The sequence below is a fragment of the Suricata suricatta genome, chromosome 6 (assembly GCF_006229205.1).
Source record: "Suricata suricatta isolate VVHF042 chromosome 6, meerkat_22Aug2017_6uvM2_HiC, whole genome shotgun sequence".
NCBI classification, from domain to species: Eukaryota; Metazoa; Chordata; class Mammalia; order Carnivora; family Herpestidae; genus Suricata; species Suricata suricatta.
Window position 1 is genome coordinate 145663161 of NC_043705.1, and position 10764 is coordinate 145673924.

Sequence of the window (10764 nt, forward strand, 5' to 3'; positions counted from 1 at the left end):
GAGAGCTGGGTGACTGCGCCGAGACAGAAGCATCTGCTTGTCATCACCCGGTCTGCCTTGTGCTGGCGCAGGGCGTGGTCGTCACGAGCCGAGGTCCAGCGCTGGGTCCTGCCTGGCTCTCTGAAACTTGGGCCCTGCATCCTGGGTGACCTGCTTTCTTCTGTCATCAAGCCAACTATCTGAGGAGAAACCACCTCTTCGAACCTCACCCCACCTGAAATGCAAATCCGCCTTCGAGAAGAAACAGGGAGGCCCACCCGCCAGTCTGTGCCCTCGGAGCCCGTCTCGCGCCGGGCCCACTGCCGCTCTCCTGGGCGCTCACCGTCCGCCTCCACGTGGGCCCCCCTCCTCCTCCTGTCACGTCTGTCTTGGGGAAGTCCCTCGGGTGCAGGCTCCGCTCTCGCCAGCTCGGGCCTTCTCTCGTCAGCCTGGATTGTCCCTAGGCCTCCGGGGTCATTGAGTCCCCCCTTCTTTTATTCCAGGTGCCCAGAGTCATTTCGCCCCAGACTTGCCTCCATTTCCCTCCCCTCCCAGACATCCTTGACTGTAGGGCGAAGAGGTCCGTCTCCACAGCACATCAGACATCAGCCTTCATGGGTGAAACGTCCCCACTAGAGGGGGAGCGGGCTGAGCACCCATGGTCCACGCTCCTCGCCGTCTGGAAAGGTCTGCGCTAACGCAGATTTTCCATTAGAAGAGAGCATGCTCTCTGTGAAATATTGGATCTGGCCTTGATCTGGGTTCACTGTGTGTTAACTCCCATTGCCTCTACCTTCCAACCCACAGTCCAAGCCCAGAACTGTCTCCCCATCCAGCCCATCCTACATTCCTGGTGCTCAAAATCAAGTGGAAAGCCTATCAATTATCCTAGAACTCTAAAACTTGACAATCCCTTGGAAAGCATCATAAAATGCGTGGACCTTGCCTAGAAATATTTTGATTCATTAGGTGCAGGGCTGTGTCCAATTTATGAATTGTAGTAAGCACGGACGTGACTGGGACTTAGTTGATTGAAAAAACACATTTCATGAAAACGAGTCCTAGATCTACACCCAGTTTGACCCTTCAGACCCAACACACTTCACTGCGTTCTCCTGCAGACCCCCAGCTGGACGAATGCCTCACCCTGGCGCCCACGTCACTGACTCCGCCCCCTACAAGCGCCTCTGTGTCTCTGTTCCCTCCGCCTCCGTCTTCTTTGCCCACCTGCTAACCTCCCTCCTCTCGTGGGCTCTGGCCCGCCCGTCACCCCCGTGTCAGCATCCTTGCGTTCTTTCCCGTGGGCCCTCGAATCTGTATCTGATCCAAATCTGACCCATGAGCTACAGACCCAAATGCTCATCTGCATTTCACACACAACCCGCACAACCCGCAGACGCACCTGCTCTCCCCAGGTCCCCGTGGTCCCCGTGGAGGGTGTGGAGCCATTGGGCATGAAGTAGCCGGAACCCACACCGCCAGCTTCTGCCTCCTTCCGTTGTCCAGCCTCCGTCTGCTGGTGATGGCGTGTGGAGGGCCCGAGAGGCTCCTGCAGTGGTGGCCCTGGATGCAGGGGTGAGTGGAGAGCAGAGAAGGCGCGTGTGGCCCTGCCCTCCCGGGGGCGTCGGCAGTGTGTGACCTTGCAGAGCTCCCCCCATGCCTCTCTTCCTCCATCCCACGGCCTGGGCTCCAGCTCAGGGGCCCTCAGCGCCTCGCCGGCTCCCTGCTTTATTTTCTACACACTGGGCCCTGGGTTAAGAACTCTTCTACTTTGGTGTCTTCGATGTTGTCAACAGACTGATTATTGTCACAGTTGCCTAAAAGCTCTCCCTGCCTTTGTCTTCCATTCTGTGGCAGGTGACCTTTCTACAGGACAAACTGACCATGTGACCCTCATCGGCTGGCGGTCCAGGGTGGCCCCATGCCCTTCACGCTGTGCCGGGCGGACCGGCTTCCCAGCAGCTCCGGTTCCCGCTCGGACCAGCCGCAGCCTCGCTCGGAAGCCCTGCTTTTCCAGTGTCCGGTCCTCACGGGCGCTGGCGACGCCTGCTCCCAGCTCCTCGCGCCCCCCTTTGCCCAGAAGACCCGCCACACTCTATTACTATTACGGATGTTAATGGATTTTTACTTTTCCGCGACAAAAGTAATACATATATATTCTTGTCATTAAAAATTTCAAATAAAATTTAAATCTCCCTTGACGTACCGCCTCAGACCTCACTCTGCCCAGGATCTAGTCTATTCCCAGAAGCAACCGCGAGGCGGTTCTCGGGCTTCTCTCCTCCCTTCCCTTTCTGTGCACTCGCATATGTGGCCCTGCACCCTCCCGGGCAGAGGTGTGCACACACGCACGTGAGTGTGCGTAGCTGTGTGTGTGTCTGCACACGTGACCCCCCACCCCCCCAGACCGTCTGCCACTCCCTTCCCTTAATGCCACTTTGCCTATGTTTTCACGTCAGTACATGAATATCCTGTTTTAAAAACAGTTGCTTAGGATCCCGAGCATGTGTGCGCTATATGTTGTTTAATTATCTCTCAATTAAAGGGCATTTCAGGGGGTTGTAATCAGTTGTGAGGCCCCGTGGTACAGCGGGGGCAGGCTTGGCCATCCATCTCGGCGTCCCCGGTGAGTGAGGGCCTCTCCAGACCGGGGCCACTGGTGCGTCTCTCTGTTGAGGACGGGGCGTGTGTCTCGTCCATGGCTATGAGGGGACTCGGCCGCCCCGGAGGACGCACGGAGGCCGTGTGTCCCAGGGATGGCGAAAGGGGACTCCTGGTGTGGAAGCCGCAGGCCCTGGCGAGGTGGGCGTGTCCACCGCCCCCTTTGCAGAATTTGTTTGCTCTTGCAGGTGGCTGTCTCACTCTTGGGACGGGACAGGCAGAAGTGTGAAGGGTGCTGGAGACAGGGCATCTGAGCAGCTGACACCCCACGGGGCGAAGGGGTCAGGTGGGGTGCCCTTGCAGGCAGGCCCTGGGGCCAGCCCCCCGGGGCCATGGGCAGACCCCGAGGCACACTGGGCCCGACCTCGGGAGCGGTGACCTGGGGTGCACTGATTCGCCCTGAGCCCTGGAGGCTGTGAGTGCTGCACAGGGCCAGCAGCCGGCGACCGGTGCCCCTGGGGGTGCTCTGCGTGGGGGGTCCCACAGCAGGGGCAGCGCCGGGACCTGGAGGGCGCAGGGTGTCTGGCAGATGCGCACGCCCTGCGTCCCGTCCCTGCAGTGCGCCGTGCCTGCCGCGCGGTGGGTGCGCCTGAGTCCCCGCGGACGGAGCCACCGGGCCGGCGACTGTCGGGGTGAGTCAGTGACCAGCACGTGGTTTCCGGAAGATCCTGTTCCTTGTGATTCGTTTCGAACGCAGGCGACGTCTCTTCAAGCCTCATTCCAGCGTGGCCGTTACTCACGGATCTTGCTGGGGCTGCTGTCTAAGCTGCAAATGCCAGAACTCGCCTCGAACTTCTACCCCATTCTTTCTCTGCTCCGGTTTCGCGGCGTGAAAATCCGCCGGCCTTGTGCGTGCTCTCACACGAGTGGTGTGCTCCTGTCTCCGGCCCTGGAGTCCGCTGCTGAGGGCTGGGTTTTGACGGCAAATTCACAAAAGTCGCTTCCACCTTTGTTTTCAGGACAGGTGTCCTCTACACCTGTCTACACCTGCTGAGTGACCAGAGGTGGGGAAGGGGGGGTGGGAAGGAATTAATGACCTCAATAACCCAGGGCCATACCTTCGAAAGGTCAGTTTGGGGGCACGGGGGTATTACATCCATACAGATGACTTTAGAAAATGTAGTTATGGTGCAGTTGTGTTCTGCGTTTGCTTGATGACATCACCCACCATCCGGGACACTGGGAGGGCTGGGGACAGAGCAGTAAGCTGGTGAGTGAGGAGGAGAAGCGACGGCCCGCGGGACCCCCGCCCCCACCGAGCCAGCCGGTGAGCATGGCTGGACGCCCACACTCACCTGTGTCCTGCCCAGTCTCTCGGTCCAGGCCAACCCCCCCGGGGTCCCTGCCTTGGCACTGACGTGACACGGTCATCTGAGCCCACCAGCACCCCGGAAGTTAGACCACGGGAGATTCAGGGACATCATGGGACCCACAGCTCCACACGGAGGCCCTGAAGAAGGCCAGCCGCTTGTCACTTTAACCCAAGCTTCTCTGCGGTTGGATGTTAGTCTCGTGAACCTTTATTTGGGGATTCATGGAATGTTCTGGTGCTTTTCTCTCACATTCGGTAGTTACCTAATAGTTTTATTTTCTTTGTTCATTGCTCATTGTTGAGAAACAACAAAGTGAGAAGATGATGCGGGCTCCGTTTGGAGCTCTTCGTTGGGGAGGATCAGCGCTTGGAGTGCGGTGAGGACTCTTGGCCGCGTCCAGGGGCAGCGACCATCAACTGCGAATTCTGGAGATCAGGTGGTGCGTCCTGACCACGCCGGAAACCCAGGTGGAAACCTTGGACTCAGCTGGTCATTAGACAGACACCAGGGGCTGCCTAGAACCCTGGAGATAACGTGAAGAGTGATTTTTTAAATTACCTCTATGTGTGTTGAAAACGTAAAACCGCCGTGACTTCCGACCCGATGCCTGGCCCCAGTCCCACACGTGAGGCGTCCGGGGCAGGCGCAGGGTTCTCCGTAACAGACTGAAGGACTCTGCTGCACAAACGTTTATTAGGCGGCGACCACGGGCCAGACGTGGGGCTGGGCGAGGGAGTCCGCGTCCGGGAGAGTCACAGGCTGGACCACGAGGCTGGAACTGGCCGTGGGCCCCGTCTGTGCCCGGAGACGAGATCCGGCCTGTCCGGTGTTGTGCACGGCGCTACCCCGGGGACTCCCCGGAGAGGGCCTCAGAGAAACGGCGGCTCCGTGAGTGCGAGCAAGGCCACTGGTCCTCCTGCGGGTCCCGGGCCGCCTGGTGGGGACCGCCAGGGCCTGGGCCCCACTCGGCCTCCGCCAGACGGAAGGAAGCGGCTCCCTCACGCTCCGTCCTCACCACAGGGACCGTGACGCCCGGAAACACCTCGGGAGGGGCCCCGGCGGCCGAGCACTGTGATCACACCCCACCCGGGGCAGCGTCAGAGCCCGATGCTCTCAGGGCTCCGGAGGCCGACGCTGAGGTGCCACAGGGACACGCCCTCTGAGGGCTCCCAGCTGTCATGGCTCCGGGTTCTCCTGGCTACCCACCCACGGCCGCCACTGTCACCTGGCCTCCCTCTGTGTGTGTGGCTCTCCTCCTGCGGATTTTGTAGGTGCACTTGTCCCTGGGTTTGGAGGCCGTCCAGATGGTCCAGAAGGACCGCCTCCTGTCAAGGCCCTTGAGTCCGTCGCATCTGCAAACACCTTCCCTCCAAACAAGGCCACAGTCGCAGCTTCGGGTGACTGTGAGGTGGATACAACCTCAGTCCATGACAGGGCCTCACACCTGCTTCTTCCAGGTGGTGGTGGAGGGGTTCCAGGACAAACCCAGCGGGACGGCCCATGTGGGCAGGAGGCTCAGCCCCGTGGGGACCCGTGCAGACCACAGCTGGGGCCATCCTGGAGGACCCACACGTAGCCTGGGTTTCTGCACGATGACATGAACACAGTCTAACATGGGCCTTAGAAACGCAGCAGTGGGGGCATCTGGGGGCTCAGTCGGCTAAGCCTCCAACCTCGGCTCAGGTCATGATCGCAGGTTCGTGGGTTCGAGCCCCGTGTCGGGCTCTGTGCTGACAGCTAGGAGCCTGGCACTGCTTCAGTCTTTGTGTCTCCCTCTCTCTGCCCCTCCCCAGTTCATGCTCTGTCTCTCTCTGTTTCTCAAAAATAAATACACATTTATAAAGCTTGCCCCCGGCAAGCACCACGAGACGGGCCCCACGGCATCCTGAGCGCCATGTGCGTGGGTGCCTCTCCCCTCCATCTTTTCCTGTGGTGTCACTGCCTCCCACACTGGCACTTCCTCCGGGGTCCCCACATCTGCCAGTCTTACCAAGGTCCTGCGGGAACGCTGTGTTTTCGGTCCTCACATACCAGCCACGATTTTGTGGGGCTGAATTGTATCTCTTCCTTCCCAGATTCAACATGAATGTGTTTTCTCCTTGTGCGTCACCCAGACTCCACCGCTCCGACCCCTGGAGCAGGAGGCCAGCACCTGAGAGCCGGTGCCAGGGGCACCCGAGTCACAGGTGCCCAATGTACAGAGGGCGGAACCCCCAAACTTGAACGTCCTCTCACCGGGGATGGGAAGGAGGCGGGGCCTTCCCAGCCGCCTCAGTTGGACGAATGGGTGAAGCTGTGGGGTGTGGGCACCATGGAGCACGACTGGGCAGTAAAAAAGTAGGAGATCCTGCCGTCTGCAGCGAAGTGGATGCCTAGAGCATCAGGCCGTTTGGCAGAAGGAATGCGTTGTCCGGAGCAGCTTGGCCTCCCAGGCTTGGCCGCGGGGCGGGACATATCCTGCCCGAGGAGGACCTCAGGTCTGCGCACAGCCTTCCAGCCTCTGCCTCGGGGAACAGGGTGGGTGGCTCCTCCTCCCCACGGAGGCTGGATGTGCCGTGCAGCCTCTGGAGCAGGGAGGTGTGAGCGGAGGAGCAGGTGTCTCCCCTAGAGGGTCCTTAGGGGCCGGTGCTGGGCTGAAGTCTGCCAGCCTGGACAGCCCAGTGAGGACTGAGTAGAGGCCTGTGGTCTCCCTGAGGGACACGTGACACACACGTGGGGTCACCGCACGTCGGGCACTGCGGGTAGCCACTCACTCAGCACCATCTCTGGCTCATGACGCCAGTGCGCCTTCGCAAGGGGCTGTGCGGGCATCTGGGTGGCCAGGCCTGGCCTCCCCTCACCTAACCCCTTGGGCACGGTGGCTGCCCCTTACGTGGCTTGCGCAGTTAAGCAAGATCTCGTTTTACGTGCCTGCCGCTCGCTTCTCAGGCGATAGAAGGAAGAGTGAGAATAGAGTGGAAACAGTTGGAAAGGGAACTGGGGGGGGTCTGACAGCGCATCCTCCCCGGTTTGGGTCTGTGAGGAGGATGTGCATGTGTGTGCGTGTGTGTGCGTGTGCGTGTGCCAGTGTGCGTGTGCGAATGTGTCCGTGTGCGCGTGTGAGCATATGCGTGTGTGCATGTGCAAATACGCCCGTGCGTGTGCCAGTGTGTATGCACACGTGTGCGTGTGTGTGATATAAACGGATTCATTTCAAATAGGTTGAGAAGTATTTAAATGAATACAATCATGAGTATGTTTGAAAAATAATAATTACCTACAACTTACCCTTAAGACATTGATGCATTTGCTTATTGTAGGAGGTGTCCTGCGCGAGGGCTGTGGCAACAACGGTCCCCAAGTACCGGCCGTCACCATGCGGCCGTCCACCCCGGTCACCTCGCCCACACGCTGCGCACGCCAATGCATGGAATTCCGCTCACTGCCATTAGCTTTGTCGTCCCTTCGTTTTCTTTCCAAATGAGCCTCCTGATGTGAAGATGCATTTTTGATGTTAGAGAAAAAAAAAAACAAAGAAAAATCCTGAGGAATCATGCTTCGGGCCAACGTATATAGTATTTTATATATTTCTTCTAGCAGAAGACATAGGATGGGCAACAAAACCCAGCCACCTCTAGCAGAATCCTAGATTTGGGGAAACAACAGATTTTTTGGATGTTTGGCTCTTTGAGCTGGACTTTGCAATGATGCAGTTTTATGAATTCTGACATGATATCTGTTTCCAAATATGGGGGAGCTGAAGAGGTGTGGTGGAGTCACAGACGGGGGGCTACGGGCTCCCCTCTGACAAGGGGCTCGTGCCCCGGTGGGATGTGCTGGGTGATTCCTCACTCATGTATTTATTTTGCAAATTGGCACTTCATGGAAAGAGCCTAAATGTCCATCACCTGATGAGTGGATCAAGAAGATGTGGTATATACACAATGGAGTATTACATGGCAATGAGAGGGAATGAAATATGGCCATTTGTAGGAAAGTAGATGGACCTCGAGGGAGTCATGCTAAGTGAAATAAGTCAGGCGGAGAAGGACAGATACCATATGTTTGCACTCATAGGTCTAACAGGAGAAACTTAACAGAGGACCATGGGGAGGGGAAGGGGGAAAAAGAGTTGGGGAGAGGAAAGGAGGCAAATCATGAGAGACTCTTGAATACTGAGAACAAACTGAGGGCTGAAGGGGGAGGGGGAAAAGGGAAGGGGTTGATGGTCATGGAGCGGGGCACCAACTTGGAAATAAACTATAAATAAAATAAATAAATAAATAAATAAAATGCATATAGTAGAAACAAAAAGAAAAGAAAATTGGCACTTTTCCTCCAAAGGTGGTTAAATAGGGGAAAAAGTCTAATCACTTTGCTAGTGATTTAGATTTTGGTGGCTTTCTAAAAATAACAGGCAGTGGCTGAGTCAGCATGAGAGTCCCTGCGTGAGATTGAGGGTCACCCTTTCGTTTTCTCCGATGATGGGTCTGGGGGGGTGTTTACTCTCCGTGGGGAGCGGAGGCTGGGGGCCGAGGCGCAGGGCGCGGGCTGACAGCGGGAGAGCGGGAGGTCTGACAGGGGAGAGCGCGCCCCTCTGCGTGGAGCCACACTCCTTCCTGACACCTGTCTGGGGAGGCGAGGCCCTGGCAAGACAGGCGATGCCTCGGGCAGGATGTCAGTTGGGCATCCTCTCCCCTTCAATTACCCGGCAGCCGATAAAAAATAAAATAAGGTTTAAAATCTGACACGATTCACTAAGTCAGTCATCACAAGTTTGCATAGGATTCAATTTTGCAGCCCTTGCCCTGCCCCCAGCGCCCCACTCCTGCTGGGGCGAATTTGGGAAGCCACCAGGGAGGACTCAGACCTGCCCGGCTGGAGGGACAGACAGACAGGACCCACGGGGAGGGAGCTTCTGTGCTCGGCCTCCCAGACCCTCCATGCGCGGCTGGCTGAAGGGGGCGGGGCTTCTCAATGCCCATCAAGCCCCTCGTTGGGCTGTGCCTTCAGTTTGTGGCCTCTGGCGTCACTTTCAGTGGACGAGTGTCAGGCTCTGTGCGGTCTCTCAGAACCAGAGACTTTCCATGGGACACAGTGCGGAGCCATCCCAGCAAGAGTCCCCCGGGGCGATCCACACATTAAGCCAATAGCCAATTAATTTATTCAGCTCAGAATGCACGTAAGCGCTTCCCTGATGGCTCTGAAAGACTAAGTGCCTCCCTGGGCGCCGTTCACTGTTCCAAATGCCCATTTTCTGCAGGACACAAGGATGGACTAAATGAATTACTGCCATTGATTTTTTTCCTTGGGGTGAAAAGAACGTAGGCATATGTAAGACACTGTAGAAAATTAGAAAGAGAGGAATAACCTGTGATCATGGAAGGTTCTGTTGGACGGAGTGTTCTGGAGTCACAGCAGGAAGCGGGCTGGGGAGGGCTGTCTGGACCGACATACGGGGTGCAAGGTCTCTGCACGCCAGGCTGCGATTGGTCAAGTGCTTCTCTAACTGGCCAGCCAGTGACCCGGGTGACCCGGGGGCTCCCTCCCTCAAGGGGTTGCCTCCCTGGCGTCCGGTCTTCAGGGTAAGAAGTGGCCCCCAGTCCGAAGAAGCAGACCTCACCCAGTGGGCGTGCTCTCCGTCCGAGGCCGGCTGCGCTGACGGGCCCCTCTCGCATCTCGATGACGTCCAGGGACTTCAGAGCTCCGCTGGAAACTCCAACACAGACTGCGTTAGCCTGACAGACACTTAGCAGAACGCACCACTTGCTTGGTATCACTGGAAACGGTTTCGTGCTCATTTCCTCCGGCATCGGGACTGTGTGTTATTATCGTGTGATCGTTATCAGTGCATCACTCTCCTGGAGATGTTCTGCCTCGTTTCCCTAGTCCTGCCCACAGGGGGAGGGATCCGGGGTGGGGTCAGCGTAGCAGGTGCCGGAGGCCACGTCCTTCCTGAGCTGAGAGGTTGCCCTGCAGGCGCAGCGGTGCGCGGTCAGGCTGGGCCTCCAGCCCTCGTACTTCCACTCTGCATTTTTATTTTTAATTGCAACTAAAATTGATAAACCCTGAGGTCAAGGATCTCTCAAAACTAAACCATCAGATTTGGCGTCCGGTGAGACAATGCACCATTTTAGCTTTTGGAGACCTGATGATTTCATCTTCCAATCAACTGTTGTATTTTTTAAACAACCTTTATAAAAATGCCTAGTAGGTGAGCATCACTTCACCTCCAGGTCGCTGGCGCACATTCTCCGCCCTTCGTGAGAGCTCATGCTTGTCCCGAAGGCAGTCCCGTGAGGCGGGAAGGGGCGCCGTGTGTCTCCACATTGTTTCCTGGGGGCGTGAGAAGGCAGGTGCCCCTCAGAAATGCGGGGTTCCGAGAACATGGCATAAAGAACAGCAGCTGTCATCCTGGGCGGGTGTGACAGTAGGGACACGGGAGTGTGGGTGGGCGGGGACCTCGCATCCCAGCAGGCAGGAAGCACCTGACGCAGGGCCGCCCATTTGGGTCTCTTCCCGCCACAGCAGAGTCCTGGACGCCGTGGGCAACGGTGTTCATGGAAGTGCTTTGATTCACGGACGTCAGACAGGTTTCTGGCCCGCTGCCCAGTGGAGAATGGTCTAATGCTGTTTGGAGAAATTTGATCTTAGAGTTGGTGACAAAGTGGCTAACAGGGAGATTCTGTTACTTTATGCACGAAGTGCTGCGAGCCGCGGGCATGGGGACACGAGACAGTGGCTGGCACGCGGCCTCATTTGTGGGCTTGGGGATCACTGCCCTCGTCTCCAGAGTTGGGGTTTGAGCTGCACGTGACTGCACTAGGGTCCT